Raw genomic sequence first — 19706 nt, 5'->3', positions numbered from 1 at the left:
CGAGGGGGAGCATATCAATTCAAATCCATTAGTCGAGGGGTAGCTAAATAGATCAATACCTAATGTTAAAACTGATCAAACTTACAATTTTCATGATGTTTTTGATAATGTGTCGAATGCAGGTGATGGTTCTGAAACAGATATATTCGAAGATGCACCTTTGGATTTTGATCCTGCATATCCACCGATAGATAAATGGACACGAAGTGATCCAAAGGAACATGTTCTTGGTGATCCTCATGTTTGACGCGTGCACAAATTCGAGCTAAGAATAAGATATTGAATGTTCACCAGGAATACTGTATGTTCAATGTGTTTATTTTCAAACTTGAACCCAAAACAGTAAAGGTTGCATTAGAACACTCAGATTGGGTTGTTGCAATGCAATCTGAACTGGTAGAATTTGAACGTAACAAAGTTTGGAGGTTAATTCCTAAAACAGACGGTGTTTTGTTAATTGGGTTAAAATGGATCTTTAAAAATATATATTATAATTTACGAAATATTTTTCTAACAAATCTAGTCTGAAATTTCAAACATGGATAACAACTCAAAAATTTATCTCCTTTTTAGTCTATTTGATAGTGTGTTTTATGTGATTTTAAAATGCACATTACAATTTCAAAATTTTTGAGAACTATATAATAGTTTTTATAATCTACGAATAATTAACGGTTGTTAAAGTAGTCGACCATGAGGGTGTAACGTCCCAAAAATTACAAAGAGATTTTTCATTTGGAAACATATTAACCAATTAAAGCCTTTTACTTAAAAACAATAAGTGACATTCATTTGTTTGAAACCATAATGTTATTAGAGTTGAATTACAGAACAACATAAGTCATTATCTTTAATGCGTGTGTACAGTCCCGTTGAGCTCTTCTCATGAACAACCTACAAAACATTTTATCCACAACTATAAACATAAAGCTTAGTGAGTTCCCTAATATACCACATATTACATCATATATACAATGCATTAACACAAATTCCTCGACTCTAAAGCCGACCTACCTACTCTCCCTGTCACAAGCATACATCATACATAACGGACCCAACCTAACTACATAACGGGCCAAGCCCAAAGAGTATAACGAGACCAACCCTAACTCATATAACGAGACCCACCGAATATACATAAAGGGCCCAACCCACATACATAACGGGCTCCGCCCAAAGAGTATAGCGGTCCCAACCCAACGTACATAACAAGTCAATGTCATGGGCAAATCCTGGTCTTTAATGCAATACATGAAGTTATATATGGTCAGAGATTAGATAGACAGTCCAACATATGGTCCACCCGAAAGCAATAAATCAAACAAGAACCATGCAATATGGCTTTAGACCAAGAGTTCTCACGCTATCCAACTTAACCACCTATAACCATTAAAAACGTTACCCTAATCAACCATGACACCTAACAATATCATATAGTCCACATGCAAGACCCTACTAGTCTAGCATACCATGACACTAAATGTCCTACACTGCTCAAACCAACAATATCGTACAATCAACATGCAAGTCCCTATCAGTCTAGCATACCATGACAACAATTGTTCTAAAATACACATGCATAACAATGAGTTATGCCTAACAATATCTCTATCTTATCATGCAAAGGATATACTGTTGGATTAGGTGTCTAAGCCCAAAACTATTTTGGTATATACTTGGCCCGATTGTGAGCATGGTCCTTTTGGGTTGCCTTCACCATAGCAGCTAATAGGATGAATTAAGGAGAAAGAGGATTAATTATGATTTATTAATATATTATATGAATGACATATTAAAAGAGAAATCATCTTCTTTAGTTAATATTAGTCAAGAATTAATTAAGAATTAATTTTGTGGCTAAAAGAGATTAATTAAATAAATGGGACTGATACTATAATTATAAGATAATTGCATAAATTGGGCTAATGGATTCCATAGAAGTTGGAGTGGACGAAATCTATGGGAAAACCCATTAGAATTCGTCCAAGGCCTCTAAGGAGGGAGTCCATGGGCTGCTTAGGGCCTAAGCAGTCAGATTAGGGTTTCCTGGTTGAAAACCCTAATAGCCTAACTATATAAGAAACCCCTAAGGCCCCAAAAACGTGTGGAAGTAATCCCTAAGGGTTCTTAGACGTATTTGTGCCTCCTCCTCCTTCTCCTAAGTCATCTTGTTGCTCATGGTGTTTGTGACTCCATCAGCGGTGCAACATTTGAGGCACTAAGCTTTCAAGAGTCAAGATCAAGGAGGTTTGTGATTGTTATTGCTATATAACAATCAAGGTAAGATCTAAACCCTATTTTTATGTTAATATCGTTAATCATATGCTAGATCTAGGGTTTATGAGCTTTGGATGATTATTGCATGTATATTAGACAAACTAGATCCACAGCTTTAGGGTTTGCATGTACACCATAGGACTGATGTAGTGCTCAAAACCCATCAGTGGTATCAGAGCCTGGATTTTTTGTTTGATGTGTTTGATGCTTTACATGATTATTCAAAGCTGGAAATCGAAATGTTTGGGATCTGGAGGCTGGACTCGCCGAGTCCATATGTGAACTCGCCGAGTCCATAGGCAACTCGACGAGTCCAATGTTGGCTCGACGAGTCAGAGTATCAGATGCCAGATTTTTCTAGTTTTTGACCTATTTTGCTATGGGATAATTACCAAAAACGTTTTTTATTGGTAAAATCCGAATTTTATTGATATTATGTGATTATCTTTGCCAAAATAGTAGATAATTATCAATTAATTAGATAATCATTGCCTTATGTGATAAACTTGATTTATTTGAATTATTTGATTGAATTATCTTGCCATAAAATTAGGTCAAATTTAGATAATTACCAATTATTTGATTAATTTAATTATTTGTAATTTAATTTTGATAGTTTTGAAAAGTTTCAAAACTTGCCCTCAAGTTTGGAATTTGAATAATTGATTAAAAAGTTTAATGTTGAAATATTATATTCTAAAACCCTGGTTTTGAAAAGTTCAAATTACACCCTTATGGTTTTATTAAATTAATTGAGTGTATAAATAAAAGAGAGTTAATAAATCCATAATGATTTGGTTTATATTTAATTAAATTAAAAGTATAATTTATTAAATTAGACCACCTAGTATTTTAAAAGTGTAAAATACACCCTTATACTATATATGAAATTAAAGGTCTAATATTATATATGTATAAGTAAAGAGTCAGTCTTACCGTTAGTAGGACTCATTCACGAAGCTGGTCACTAAGGGGTGTTTAAGGAAATTGCCTATAAAATGGCGATTGAATGGGTATCCACTCTTACCTACCGCACTCTTGACTAGTGAAGGGTCGTTATCCGAATGAGTAGGATAGGACACAACCTTCCATTATAAGTATAATGAAATACGAAGTAACTAAACGCTTTTGTAAATTCCCAAATCTTAGTTACTTTAGGAAAAAGTGAATTTGATGCAATTCCATGGAATTACACTTTGCACCCTTGCCGAGACAATTAGTGGAGTGTGTGTGGTTAACCGGCACACTAAGTTGGGATTGGCATTGATGGCAAAGGGTGACTCGATGTTTGTCATAGATCGATGGAGTATGTGTGGTTAACCGGCACGTCGATTAGGTGACTGTAACATTGAGTGCACCACGTACATTCGCATGGTTATTCACACCTTATTTGTGATCCTCGGTATCCCAGTCACAAATGAAGGGCATAATCGAGATTAAACATGCCATTGAAAAGTTCAATGAATCTCAAAAGATCTAGGAGTTTCAATTCATTTAAAACTTAAACCTTCAATTTTCGTTTTTCATGGTGGAATTTGGTAAATCGTCATTTACCTACCTTCAAATGTTCTACAATTTGGATTACGGCATCCCTCTTCCAAGTTGTAGAATATTGTGTTGGGTCCTAGCCTTAATATCTAATTTGGGTGTTTTATTAAGAACTCAATCAACTAACTTGAATTTCTCCAGTTTTGTAGATGTCAAAGTCTGACAACTATGGTCTTCCTGAATCCGTTGGAAATAGTTTTCCACATGAAGATGATGTTCCACGATTGAATTGTGGAAATGGAAATCATGCTTCACTTGCTCTACCTCCTCCAATAATTCTCCCTGACCCACGTGTTCGAAGACTTGAAAAGTTCAAGGTCACTCAAGCCCTATTGGCAAAAAGACACAAATATGGAAAGTTTGTATGTGCTCATGTCTTGGATATGAAGTTTCATATTGATAAATTGGGAATGTTGGGTGACGATGTCTCAAGGAAATTGGCTGTTGACTTGGTTCTTCAGTCACTTCCCGAATCATATAGTAAGTTCATTAGAGAGTACTATATGATGGACCGAGACGTAACCCTCATTGATTTGACTTATTTGCTTATTGCTGCTGAATCAGAAATGATCTGCCAGACTGGTCAAGCAAATTTGTCTGGTACATCAATGTCTCAACCTTCTATGGAAAATGGCAACATTGGAAGTCCAGAAAAGTTTCTCTACGCAAGAGAAAGGCTAAGTCTGAGATAGTCCCTTGTGCCATTCCCAAAGAATCTGTGTGTTTCTATTGCCAAGAGAAGGGGCATTGGTCACGAAGCTTCCCTGACTACCTGAGAGATCTAAGAGATGGGAGAGTCAAAATGTATGATTCTACTTCAGGTAAAATCCACTATCTAACTCTATTAAGTTCCTATTCGTAGATTCTTAATACATGATGTGATAAGATTACATTTGGTGTTTTGTAGGATCGAAGAAAAGGATGCTTAAAAGAAAAAAGTGAGCTGAATCTGGTCATGAAGAAATGGATTTCGATCGCATGATTCAAAGATCGGATTTTTAGCTACTACTTTAGAGTTAGGATAGATTGCTAAATAATATTTACATAGTTTTCATTTATAATCACATTGTAAGGACAAGATTTTTCCGCAATAAAATAAATTTTGTTTTTGTCTTATTTATGTTTCCTTGCGATGGATTTTATGAAAATTGGTGTTTGAATGTTTCTATTTTTAGAAATATTGTGAATGGATTTGATTCTTAGTTATTTTATTTGTGGTAATGTCAGAAATTTACCAAATACGGAAAGTTTCTCATCGCCCAAGTTTCAATTAGACAGAAACTTGGAATCATGCAACTGGTATTGTATGATGAATGAGAACCTTCGTATTTGGGAAATTAAGACTAACTCCTTGTTTACATAAGTATGTGAGTCAAATAAAGGAGTAAAGGATCTAGTACGCATTGTTGTGCACTGGGTCGAGTCCACCACAAAGAACGAAAAAATATTCGTCATGATTTGCTAAAAGATTAGTAAATGTGATTATACTTAAAAGATTAAGTATGATTCTAAATCGTTGAAAGGTTTCAATAAATAGCAGGACGAATAAGAAGAATCAATTAGGCAGAAAGATAAAAGTTTCTCCAATCTGAAAAGATGGGAGAGTACTTAAGTATCTATTTTATGATTAACTTAGTGATTTTGAAACCGTATCACAATTGATCCTCTAAGGACACCTTAGTACACTAGTATGGCTAAGAAGAGGAATCAGAAATTGTTGAAATGGTTAAATCAAAAAGTGAATCATACTTCGTTCCAAAATCAAGTCTTAGAGTCGTACTCCAAGATTGTGATTTGAGTGACATCATCTTAATAAGGTCTATAACACACTCATCAAATGTGAAGTAGTAAAATGTTTTCTTGCTCTTGCACGTTTGAAATTGGTAAGTTGTGATGTCTTGGATAAGACAAAGACCAACTAAGACCAATTGTGTGTAGTATTTGCCTTGATAAGGACTTACACTAACTCTTGAATATTTGTTTTGTTAAGAAATGTTTTTTGACAAGAGAATCTTATATGTCAAGAGGTCAGTGGGAGTCTAAATGATCTTGAAAAGTTTCAAGAACTAGTCAAGGGTAAACCTATTGTTAAACACTAGCACACGACTTGAGGTTTGTAACCTATCGTGTTGACACAATTTTGTTTCTGTGCCATTCCAGTTTAAGTCAACTATGCATATAAGTTCTATGAGTTCTAAATTGATTGCATAGAGGCAAGGCATCGTGATCAATGGAAAGTACATTGATGGATAGGGGTGAGCTGCTCGAAGACTTGGAAGCAATGGTGGGACCCTTGATGGCAAGAAATAAATAATGAAAAAGTTCTGTCCATAAGAGTTTGGATTTGTCACAAACATTATCTTATGACTATGGTTATGACAAATTCACATGGATAGGAACACATACACCATAAAATCTAAGTGTCATAAGGTTTCTATCCTTCATGAAAATGATTGTGAGGAAACGCTTTCACTAGGAAGATTTTAATGAGATAGCGACTATGTAAATTGCATTCTCAAATTCGATTATGACTACAACATCCCTCTTCATAGTTTGAATTGTGAGATTTGGCAATTAGTTTGCATATTCGAGACCTATTGCTATAAGTTCTAGAATTGTTTAGACACACATGTGAGCTATCTAAGGAAAGGTGTATGCGTTGTTTTCTAGAAGCTTATATAAAAGATTGTCGAAGCGTATCGTATTAGAAATATGATCTTTGAAAATCAATAAGTATTGTTTTCTAGAAGTTTAGCAGATTTATGAATACATGTCAAAGCTAGTGGGAGCATAAGTGTTATGCTGGTAAGGATATAATCATCATGTTAGTGGGAGCATGATTATTATTTTAAGTATTGCAAGTTAGCAATAGTAATTATAGAAAACAACAGTTTCACTTTGCAAAGTTGCAGGGGTTGAAAAGTTGTTTTGCTATAATTAAGGGAGAGAATATTATACTTCGTTTCAAAATCTAAAGGCTTGGATCGAGGAATTTTAATTAAATTTAGTCAAAGGACATATATGGATATTATGTTGAAAAGATTCAACATATGAGAATCCTATATATGGCAATATTATAGCAAGAAAATGGTAAAGTATCACGTTTTTCATTATGAATCGTGCCCCATACGCTTCGGGTATAGGTTCGATTGCATATGCTGTAATATTTTACTGTTCTAAAATTTTCCAAATTCCTAGGGCATCAAGAGGGAAAAAGGACTAGAACCGGATTTGACTAAAATAATTAAACAACTGTTAAGGACAATCTAAGGTTCGCTAAGGATTGGTTGTTTGTGAGCAGTTGGAAGTATAGTAATGAATGGACCATAATGACATTATTATAATTAGATATGATTCTATTAATAATGAGTTGTCATATGGAAAATATGGAAATGTTTCCATATTGGGAGTTGGACGTTAAGAATTTATGTCTAGATTAGAAACCTTTATGCAAGAAGGATGTTCAAAGGAATGTACCTTGAATGTGAGACTTCATATCTATGGAATTGTCTTGTAACAATCTCCAATAGAACACTTTGTAATTTCATTGGAAAAGTCTTGGTGACTTTTGTGCAATCAGATTACAAAAGGGATCATTGCATAAAATGTTAGAATCTAACATATTCTTGTAGTGGCGAGAATTTTGTGTTCTTACACTAACGATAAGGATTAGGGATTGTGATATGAGCATCGTTGGAAATGTTTTTCAATTGATCTATTTCACAAAGTATGGACCACAGGTAAACAGAGTGTGCATGCTTGGTGCATGGGACAACTGCTGTTATAATTCAAGTAATAAGTTGATTATCCGAAACATTATACAATGAATAATATGTAATCAATATGGTGACTAAATAAAAGGGGTTTTATTTATACTCAAAAGTTTGAGGCCATATTGGATTCAATTATTTTGTGTTTCACTTTGCATGTTTTGACTTCCCGAATAATAAGATTATTCAAACCATCCACAGTCGCTCATACTTTGGAAGTAGGTATGAAAGAAGACTGTCATGAATTGGCTTGTAGATTGTCTAAAGTGTATTAGACATAGCAAAAGTTTGCTACAACGTTCATGAGTGCTTATGAATTAAGATTTGAGCATTGGATTAAACCCACGCTCACTTGGATCGCTTCATGGATTTTATCACGAGTGATTGGTGAGACGATCATATCTTATATTCTTGAAACCGAGATGTGTGAGTTTTAATTCACAAGTCGGTTGCACATTGATAATATGTAAACGCACCAGTAACTTGGTGTTATAAAACATATTATTGTGTGTGATTTGATGAGTAGGTACAAGTGAGCATTGAGTCGAATTTTATCCGTTCCTTTTATCCAAAGTGGGATAAAAGAGATATCTGTGGGCCCCTCGATGATTTAGTGATGACACCCTAAGCGCTTGGCCAAGCCGGGACTAAGTTGATGTGTTCAATTGTAGTCTGCTGTCAGTTGTCATAAATTGGAAATCGGGAAACAACACATGAACAGAGAGTATGATTAAAATCCATGTCTCAGTTCATACGATATCTGGAATGGAGGAATATATGATCCCTTATCTAAAGGACACGTTGATGATAAGATCAGAATTCGACATTGGCTTTTGAAAGCTACGATTGCTGATCAGGTTCTGAAGTCATATGCAGAATAGTTATTAGAATTATCCAAGTGGGTGACTGTTGGATTAGGTGTCTAAGCCCAAAACTATTTTGGTATATACTTGGCCCGATTGTGAGCATGGTCCTTTTTGGTTACCTTCACCATAGCAGCTGATAGGATGAATTAAGGAGAAAGAGGATTAATTATGATTTATTAATATATTATATGAATAATATATTAAAAGAGAAATCATATTGTTTAATTAATATTAGTCAAGAATTACTTAAGAATTAATTTTGTGGCTAAAAGAGATTAATTAAATAAAGGGGACTGATATTGTAATTATAAGATAATTGCATAAATTGGGCTAATGGACTCCATAGAAGTTGGAGTGGACGAAATCTATGGGAAAATCCATTAGAATTCGTCCAAGGCCTCTAAGGAAGGAGTCTATGGGCTGTTTAGGGCCTAAGCAGTCAGATTAGGGTTTCCTAATTGAAAACCCTAATAGCCTAACTATATAAGAAACCCCTAAGGGCCCAAAAACGTGTGGAAGTAATCCCTAAGGGTTCTTAGACGTTTTTGTGCCTCCTCCTCCTTCTCCTAAGTCATCTTGTTGCTCATGGTGTTTGTGACTCCATTAGGGGTGCAACATTTGAGGCACTAAGCTTTCAAGAGTCAAGATCAAGGAGGTTTGTGATTGTTATTGCTATATAACAATCAAGGTAAGATCTAAACCCTATTCTTATGTTAATATCATTAATCATATGCTAGATCTAGGGTTTATGAGCTTTGGATGATTATTGCATGTATATTAGACAAACTAGATCCACAGCTTTAGGGTTTGCATGTACACCATAGGACTGATGTAGTGCTCAAAACCCATCATATACAATGTCATACGTGGCATAGTGAGAAACTCACCTGAATTGCAGAACCGACGAAGCTCAACAACACTCCCATTCCTTGCATTGATCAATCCTGCGAGCCGACTAACACCAGATAAAGATAAATCCTTAATCCTCAACCAAAAACCTCCAAGTTTGACCCATGGTCAGACTAGTTAAAGTTAACGGTCAATCAAGTTAATGGTCACCACGAAGTGGAGACCTCTTGGCCATGTCGTGGGCATGCCAAGACAAAAAATGACATGCAAGATACCACCATGCCATAGGCCTTCCTTGGCCACGTTGTGGTTTCTGGAAGATTGGCCTTTTCATCATTAAGAGCTTAATCCCAACAGATCTAACCCCATAACTTCATATCTGGTCCTTTTCATTGACTTAATGGATAAAGTTTCCAACTTTATCCATTAGGACCTCACCCAAAATTAAGATCTGTAATGTTAACTCCATTAAGCCCTTATAATGACCATAACTAGTGCATTGTTCAAAGGGAACCATGACCTAACACTTTTAAAATAACCATCAATTTCGTATATGGTATCTGGAGAATTAGCAGTTGTATGAGAAACGACGACGTCATCTACAAAAATAGGGTAAGTATTAAGTGGGGAAAATATCCAAATATAAGGGAGGATTTGGTAGATAACATACGTGAAATCATCTAATGTTCATTTACCAAATCACTTGAGAAAATCCTATTTCTCACATGTCATATGTATAATGAATTTCTCGGATGCCATATGCGATTTCGTATATTACATCCATGATTTTGTAGATGAAATCCACGATTTTGAATAGATCATCTACGAAAATCCTATATTTTCTTATCATCCGTACTGCGAAATCCGACATCAATACTGCAAAATTTGACATCTGTTGATACACACACACACACACACACACACACATATATATATATATATATATATATATATATATATATATATATATATATATATATATATATGTATATATATGTATATATATGCATTATTTTAATACATTTAAGCTATATTTTGGTAAAATGTAAACATATTTGGTACTTATAATGTTTAAATTTTATCTTGATACATACATACACACACACACACACACATATATATATATATATATATATATATATATATATATGCATTATTTTAATACATTTTAAGCTATATTTTGGTAAAACATAAAGATATTTGGTACTTATAGTGTTTAAATTATATTTTTCAGCCAAAAACAACATTCTTAAAGGAAATGACTGAAACTGAAGAAAGCTGGGAACTTGGAGCTTGGAGATTACATTAAGAAAGGAGAAGAAGAAATCGAGCATACTGAAGTTCCCACGACGTGGAAAACTAAATTCCACAACGTGCCTTTTAAAAACTTCTCGATTAATGCATGAAGAAGTCCTCACGATGTGACTATCTCTTAGTCATGACGTGACCACGTGTACATGCACGGAAGCCTTGGCGCATACATGATTCCCATGACGTGGCATCTATTTCCCACGTCGTGGCGACTGATTTTTGGCAAGTATATATTTCAAGATTTACGTCGAAATCAGAGACTTCTGGTATAGAGATGCGATAGAAAAGCAAAAAAAAAAATACCTTCTAAGAACCCTTGGAAGTCAGAAGAAAATTGGAGATCAAGCCTTGGAGATTTTAGAGGAAGAACATCATTAGATCATTCGGTTTGCTAGTTTTTACTATGTCTCATCTAGTTCAATTTGAGTTTATGTTTGTTTCTGCTTTAATCATGGGCTAAGAAAACTTATTTCATTTAGTGATGATGAACCATAGTACTATGTGTTAGTTTCTCTTTTCATGGATTATTTAAGTTGGTTTAGCTTGTGCGTGATAATTCAATACCTAGTATGTTAAAAAGTTCCAGTATTTGTTGGTTATCATTCAATTTTTGTGTAGTTAGATGATCACTTTGATTGCTTCAGCTTGTTTACCTGGTTATTTATGACATTAAAATTGCTAGAGCTAGTGATTGACCAAATCCTAGATTAGGTAATAAAGATAGTTTCTCTAATTGTGCTAGAGAGCATAATTAGATCATAATTTGTGCTTTGGTTATTCATCTTAACCTTAGATAATTAATCGTAGATTTATCATTCATAGCCCAATAATCTTTATAATCAATTTAGTGTCCCACTTGTGCTAGACCATTGCATAGTTGTTCATGAATTAGTGAAAACGTTCAGAGATAGGACTAGGACTTTTAATAACATTTACTTTGGTAAGCTACTGAAATTGATTCATGTATTGAAACTAACCATATGAGAAAGGGCGATTCGAAGCTAAACGTAAGTGTCTTCATTCTCTTGATTTACAATCGTCTTTAATTGTTTGCTTTAGTTTAAAAGTCTATAGTAATTAATTAAAGTTAATTTGATCAGTTAGTTTGATCTTTCAAAATCAGATAAAACCTCCAAACTTTAGTTGTTTTTCATTAGTTTAGCTTTTAGCATTTATTTTATTAATTAAAATTCCGTTCCCTGTGTTCAACACCTGACTTACTTTACTACACTATAATTTGACTAGGTACATCGCCTAATTGCATTTTAACTAGTTAAATTTTGTTTGGTTTATAAATTAAAAACTAGTATATAATTCGTACGTATCAAGTTTTTGGCGCCGTTTCCGGGGAACAAATTATTTTAGTTTTAATTAATTTGCTATTAGTTACTCGATCCTTTTTGTAGGGTAAAAACCACAAATAGTTAATTTTCTAAATTATTTTTAATTTTCTGTTTAGAGTTCATGATGTAACCATCCTTAGGTCATGACGTGAAAGCTGGTCGTTTTCAGTTTTGATTTATTTTCGTTTTAGTTCGTTTTTACGTGTTTTCTTTGTTTTTTGTTTCAATAGTTCATGACTAAGGGATGATATTTTAAGATTGTGCCACCCTTTGAAGATCCAAAATTCGAGTTCCACAAGAAAAAGGATATAATGGAAGGCGAATCTAGTAGTAGTTTCAAACCAGACAGGTAGAAACTTTAGAAAAAACTCCCGACAAGAAAGGTACAGGTTATGAGCTAGAATCCGGGAGCGATTCAGAAGAGGAAGTAAAAAATGAAGTAGAATATATGGCGGGCATCACGACAATGACCATGGAGGAATACAATAGGCGGATGTGTAATGAAAATGGGTCGGGTTTTGTACCACCAACAATTCCAACTACGATAAACTTTGAGCTCAAGAGATATATCCTCATTATTCTCAAGGATATTCCATTTTCTAGGAAGGATCACATTATAGACATATTGATGAAGTTTTGGACAGTGAAAACTATTTTAATTTTCCAAATGTTACACAAGATGAAGTGCTACTAAGGATGCTTCCAGTCATGTTTATAAGAGCAACTAAGGATTGGTTAAAATCACTTCCATCTGGATTGATAACGACATGGACCAACCTTCAAAATGAATTCATCCAAAAATTCAACCCTCCTTCGAAGATAGCAAAGCTTAAAAAGAAAATCTATAATTTCCAACAATTAGATAGTGAATCTTTATATGAAGCATGGTAACGATATAAGGGATTACTTCGCAGTTGCCCACAACATGATCTTAACGTGCAACAAGAAATCTCCATTTTCTATGATGGAATCAATGTGAGTACTCACTAGCTCTTTGACTCTCAATGACTGATGACTAAGAAGGATCCAACAACCAACAAGGCGTTAATCGAAGAATTTGCCAAGCATTCGAGAGAATATCACAACCCTCTAGACGATGTGACAAGATGAAGATATAATGATGATGGAGCTTTAGAAGGCTTAGCGGTGGTAATGACAAAGTGAGATAATATGGATAGTAGGATCACGAAGATGGGACAATCCATTCACGTGATACACGTTGGATGCGACAATTGTAGCGAGCCACATTTAACTAGAGATTGTGATTTGGAAGAGAAAGTGAATAGGAAGGATCAAGTATGATACTCAAGTGGTGATCGTTATGATGAATATTAGAGAAATCCTAAAAAGGAATGGAAGACCTGTGAAGAGTATCAAAAAGAAAAAGAAGATAGCGTCGACAATAAGGGCGATGCTTTTACCAAAAAGAACAAGCACCACCCATGAAAAAACCGGATCGCGAGTCAATTTTAGCTAGGTTCATGGAAGCTAGTGAAAAGAGACATAATGCTACTAATGTTACATTGAGAAATTGTCACACCCCGCTAAAGCAGAAACACGAGGTGTACCAGTACAAGGATCTCATAGCAAAAGTTAAAAGACAACACCAACCATAGTATTAAAAGCATTATAATTTACAATGAGTTTGAACAACTTTTAAAAGAAATTACAACGTATTTGAAAAATCACACATGCGAATGCTCCTACAAGTGATGTGTCTCTATGTGCCACTTACTAGATGATCCCTGAAAAAGCATGTAAAATGAGCGGTCAACTACCGAAATAGTTGGTAAGTTCACAGGTTTATAGCATAACATAATTGAAATCATGAAAATAAGAATATTGATAAAAGTTTCCATAAATGAAAGTTTGTTGCTAAAATGAGTAAACAAGTGTGTAAATTGTAGTTCGTTGCTAAAATGAGTAAACCGGTTACCATAAACAGTAGTTCATTGCTAAAATAAGCAAACAAGTGTAAAAACTATAGTTCGTTGCTAAAATGAGAAATCAAGTGTACAACTGTAGTTCGTTACTAAAATGAGCAAACAAGTGTATAAACTGTAGTTCGTTGCTAAAATGAGCAAACAAGTGTACAAACAGTAGTTCATTGCTAAAATGAGCAAACAAGTGTACAAACTGTAGTTCGTTTCTAAAATGAGCAAAAAAGTGTACAAATTGTAGTTCATTGCTAAAATGAGCAAACAAGTTTGCATAATAAAGCTCATTGTTATCATGAGAAATAAAGCCTGTTACCATCATGAGAAACAAAGTTCGATGCTAACATGAGAAACAAAGTCCGTATGTGCATAATAAACAAACCATGAGTTCACAATCTAAGCCTAATGACCGAGTGCCCTCTTGAATATTATGTCTATCACTAACATAAGGAGATATATGGTAAAATGCACTCCGCGAGCGTGTGAGTGAGGAGTTGTCTAGCACCTAATAGCGCTATCCATAATGACCATGAACTCAAAAGAGTTAATGAGTCGTGTGAAACATTCCAGGGACTTAATGCGATATAGGCCTCATGAATCAACATCTGAAAACACATACACAACAAAATATAGCAACCAAGTCTGATACAAGTCAAATTAAATACAACAAACAATAAATAATTTTTGGACATGCTTTTCCATCCCAAAAGGTAAAACCGAAAGTAGGGGTTGTGAATACTCACAACTTATTTTGTGACGATGCTAACGATGTCTTGAACTAAGTTCCACTCGTACCACTACCGATGTCCTGCAATAATAGTATACACTAGTGAGTCTATAATCAAAATCTAATACTAGTATACTTATCTTATACAACATAATTATGTCAATAATGTGTCAAAAGTTTTGGTTTGAATAGGTTACAATATTTTTTCTGGAAGATTCAGAATTCCATGAATCAATTTGTTAAATAACAATTTAAGTGGAAATTTTCCATTTTTGAAATGTTAAAATTTAACATTTTTGAAGATGTTCCAAGGACTAGATTCTCAAAAACTATATCAAATTAATTCTAAAGTTTTCCAAACTTTGTATTTCAATTTTAATTGGAGTCAAAGGTCTTAAGATAAGTTTTCTTGGATTTTTGATTTGTCTAACTACTTTCACTATCTTAATACCTTGAATAATCACAAAATCATGGAAAAATAGTAAATAATCATGAAAATTTCTTAGAATTCTTGTGTATCTATTTCACAATGTCCCTAAACTGGGAAAAATATCAAATGCAACTTTTGATCAATAAAACTTGGTTTTATAATGTAATGTGTCTTGCACCAAGAAATTCTAATTAAATAGCAAACAATAATTAAAAATCACAAAACTTTTTATTTGTGTTCCAATTGAAGTCAAAAACTTCCAGAAAATGTTTCATGAATTTTAGATATGTATAGCTATTTTTCGTTTATTTAACTACTTGAATCAACACAAATTCAAGAAAAATATCAACCAGTTAAGAAAAATTGCCAATATTTTTGTACAACTGATATACAATGTAGATGATCTGGAAAAAATGTCGAAACTAGTTTTCATATGGTGGAGCAGAGTTTTCATGATTTTAGTGTATTTAATGTAAGAAAATAGAATAAATAGTAAACAACTAAGATAATTCCTAAGCAGTTTTGTACAACTGTTTCATAATGTATATAAGATGGAAAAAATATCAAAAGTGATTTTCAAATAATGGGGTCCGATTTTTGGATTTTTGGGTGTTTAATATTAGGAAAATAGAAGAAAAATAGTAAACAATAGATAAAATCACTGAAAATTTTATTTTGTATCCTACTATAATAGAAGATATCCTGGTAAATTTTCATAATTTTGCGAAAATTCTTGTATGTTCACTTCATATCTTAGAACTTGATTTTATGATTATTTGAGTTATACACAAAAAAAATTAAAAATCATAGCAAACAATAATAAAAATTGGTGAAACTTCATGGGAGAGGTTTATTTACTTTTTTGGTCATCCATGAATTTATCCAGGATTTATAGACCTCAGAAAGTATTTTATCTGAATTATTGATCTATTTTCTTACAAAAATTACAATAACTCAAGACAAATGAATTATTTTCTGAAAATTTCTAGATCTTCTTATTTTGTTGTTGAGATTCTGGAAAAAATTGGATTTAAGCAGAAAATGAGTTTTAGATGGTTATTTGTGAATAAATCCTTTATAAGCATTCCTAACAATGTACTTTGATCATCAAATATTTAAATTTGATGTTCATCACATGCATCATGGTTTGAAGAACATGTATGAACTTATTTGTTCAAAATGATGTTCATAAAAGAAAAACTCGAATGCATGTGGTTGATGAACCTTAAGACTTGTAAAAACTCATATTTTTAGGTTTGACATAGGTTTTGGTCATTGGATTTCCCCATAAAGCAACATGCATGTTGCTTTTGGGTGAAATCCTACCACCATCATCATCAAATTCGACATGTATGAACATGCATATGAATGTTCATAAAGAATGGTGTAGAAGAAGAAGAAAATGCAAGAAAACTTGAGATTTTTTGATAGAAAATGAAGGAGTTGTAAGGGATTTCGAGTTTACATTTATGAAAAACTTCAATGATGAAGATTTTTTTGAGAAAAATGGTTTTATTTTGGATGGAATTTCGTGGCTTTTGGGGCTGATTCATAGAAGGAAAGAATGGGGGGGGGGGTTTAAAGAGAAGAAAAAAGAAATTTTGTCTCTCTGGATACCCAATCTCGTCATCTCTTTCAGATTTCTCTCCACCAATATTGGTCACCAAAATACAAAAATGTATATAGACTCAGTAATAATCGAATGGAAAAATCTCTCCCACAAAATTTTCTTCTAGGTTCGTCTTTTCTAGAGAGAAGGAGGAGTGAAAATTTTAGAGATAGAGAGAAGTGGGAGGTGGAGTGAATGGGTGATCAAAATGATTAGTATTTGGAAGGGGGAGGGTATAGCCGAAATATGTGGGATAGAGAGAGGGTTTCCCCTTTTTCATTTTTATAAAATTCAAATCTTTTATAAAAATATCAAAGTTTCTATAAAATATGCACCTTAACCTAGTTTTTATTCACAAGACCTTGATTTTTGACTTATAAATTAAGGGTAAATGTTAATGACTTAATTTTTATTTTCCTTGATTATATTTTTTCTGAATTTTAAATATTTGAAGATGATATTATAAGCTTCATAATCTTTTTTATAGAATTCTTGATGTTAAACCTTGTAAATTTGAGTTTTCATGGTATGTAGGGTTTTAAGGAGTTTGTAATCTTTGGATATCAAAATAATTTGAGTTTTTGGAACTTAAAATTATTTTAGAGTTTCATAACTCTTTTCTAGTTATAAAAATGCTAGAGATTTATTTTTGTTGGTTTATTGGTATTTCTATGTAGCGATTCTGAGATTCAAGTGAAATTGAAGAATCAAGTATACTAATCCTAGTTTTCAACTTTGACTTAGGTTCCTACGAGACTCTGACCTAATTTCTACTACTAGGTCAAGTATATGATATATCTACATGAATGTACAAAGATGCTCGAGTCAAGGAATGACCCAAATTTGGATAGTTGTTACAGTTAAAGTAGCTATAGAATTCATGTATCAATGTGAAATCTAAGCACATTATCTCTCGTTTCTAATTGTTTCCAAGTTTCTAGTAGGTTATAACTTAGCTTCTAGTAGGTTATAACTTAGCTTCTAGTTACTAATGCTAGAATGTGTCGTGCCTACACGTGCAACTAAGTTTATTCAAATCTAGGACTGTATCGAATTTTGACGGTTGTCACAAAAATTAACAAGCCTCCATCTCAAACATAGAGACTCAAGTTGGACAATTGTCAAAACTAGTCCAAGAACATTTAATTCCTAGAAATTCCGAACCAAAACCAAAACCACATGTGATGGAAATATTCTCTGAAAAAGAAACTCTTTTTGAGCCACTGGTGACCCTCAAGGCAGCCACTAAACCTCCCAATCAACAACTGAAAGAAGTGAAGGAAGAAAAGAAAATTGCTTTTGCCCAGGTTTTACGACATGATGGTCATGATGTCACGTCGTGGCGAGTACAAGAAGGCTCTAAAATGTCTTTGGTTAAGCCTTATCAACCACCACTTCCTTATCCTTCTCAAGCCAAGCAACACCCACTGGAATAAGAGCATAGGAGGTTCTTGGAGCAAGTGAGGGGGCTTTCGATTAACAGGTCATTTATCGAGGCGATCGAAAAAAATGCCAAAATACATGAAGTTCCTAAGAGATCTTATTAACAACCGGGAGGAATTGGAGAAAACTTGGAAGGTCGTCCTCAACGAACATTGTTCGGCTGCAGTGATAGAAGGACTACCCCTTAAGATGGGAGATCCGGGGTGTCTAACTTTACCTTGCAAGTTCGGGAATTCGACAACGAAAAGTTCTTTGGCCTACTCGGGGGCGAGTATTAATCTAATGCTTCTTTCATTTTATAGGAAACTCGAATTACCCAAGTTAAAGGCTACAATGATGGCTATTTATATGGCGGAGCGATCAGTTACCTAACCTCAAGGCATTATCAAAGATTTATTGGTGAAGGTCAGGAAGTTTGTATTTTTTGGGTTTTATACAAAACAAAATTGTACAATGTGGAAAACAGTTAACAATTAATAGGGTACATGCATCCTATAAAATATCTATGTCATACGCCTTGATAGCAACATACAATGAACAACTAAACTACCTAAAGCCTAGTTTAATTCGAAAAATGCAAGGTTAAGATGACATACCTTTTGAATTGTTATTGTAAACAAATCAAATAAATCCTTGTAGTTGTAGAGCTTGGAAAGACTAGCACCAAAGAGATGATGCGTCAAATGGTTTGTACCCAAACCCTAGAAACAAAAACACAAGAGGAGAGAGGATGGTGTAGTAGAATTTCGGCTCTGGTAAGGAATCCTTGGATAACCCTAATTTGAATATAATAATAATAATATCTCAAATTAGGCAGGTATCTAATCCCTTTACTTATCCTCCGAGGCATCCTAGAAGCCTTAGAAGACTCCACAAAATCGTCCCCATGAGGAGGGTTCTAGAAGCTCTTCATTGCTCAAATTTTGAACAATATCACATTTAGTCCCTACACTTCCAATTAATTTAATTAATCCCAAAATTAATTTCAATTAATTTCTGATTAATTCTAAATTAATAATTACTGATTAATATGTTAATCAATTAATTTCAATTAATTTATGATTAATTCTAAATTAATAATTACTATTACTAATTAATATGTTAATCATACAATATATTAATAAATCATTTATTTCAATTTCCAATTAATTTATTATTCATATAATAAACTAACAAATTATCCTTTCTCTCCAAATGCAATTCTTTTCAGTTGCTAATTCTGAGGGCAACCCAAAAATGAATTTTCTTTCATTTCAAGAATATAGTAATTTAGTTATTGGCTTAGAAACCTTAATCTAACAGTCTCCCACTTAGGTAAGTTTGTAACTACAATTTCAAGTATAGACATTTAAGCAAACAACAATGTGTGCTTTCCAAATCCACTGCCAAACTCTTATTCAGATCAGCCGTCAGCCTTAAGATAAGTGATCAGCTATTCCTTTGTTCTCAAGATATCATATGGACACGAGGCATGGATCAGAATCAATCTCATTGTCTTAGATTCTGTTTCTCGATCTCCCGATTTATAAAGACTTTATTGGACTTCAATTGAACATATCAATTAGTCCTGGCTGGGCCCATCACTATATATAGTCA

At 33.6% G+C, this 19706-nt stretch overlaps 1 non-coding gene across 1 annotated transcript; it reads right to left on the bottom strand.

Annotated features, from left to right (window-relative positions):
• Positions 1-12789: 12789 nt before the first annotated feature.
• Positions 12790-12896, bottom strand: LOC145118300 (small nucleolar RNA R71). Its single transcript, XR_013713258.1, has one exon. It is a non-coding gene; the product is annotated as a small nucleolar RNA R71 (small nucleolar RNA).
• Between the last annotated feature and the right edge of the window lie 6810 nt (positions 12897-19706).

The sequence above is a fragment of the Lactuca virosa genome, chromosome 5 (genome assembly GCF_052849685.1).
Source record: "Lactuca virosa cultivar CGN04683 chromosome 5, Lactuca_virosa_CGN04683_v6, whole genome shotgun sequence".
In the NCBI taxonomy this organism is placed as follows: domain Eukaryota; kingdom Viridiplantae; phylum Streptophyta; class Magnoliopsida; order Asterales; family Asteraceae; genus Lactuca; species Lactuca virosa.
The sequence above is the reverse complement of the archived record's forward strand: the minus strand, read 5'-3'. Positions and strand labels throughout refer to the sequence as shown.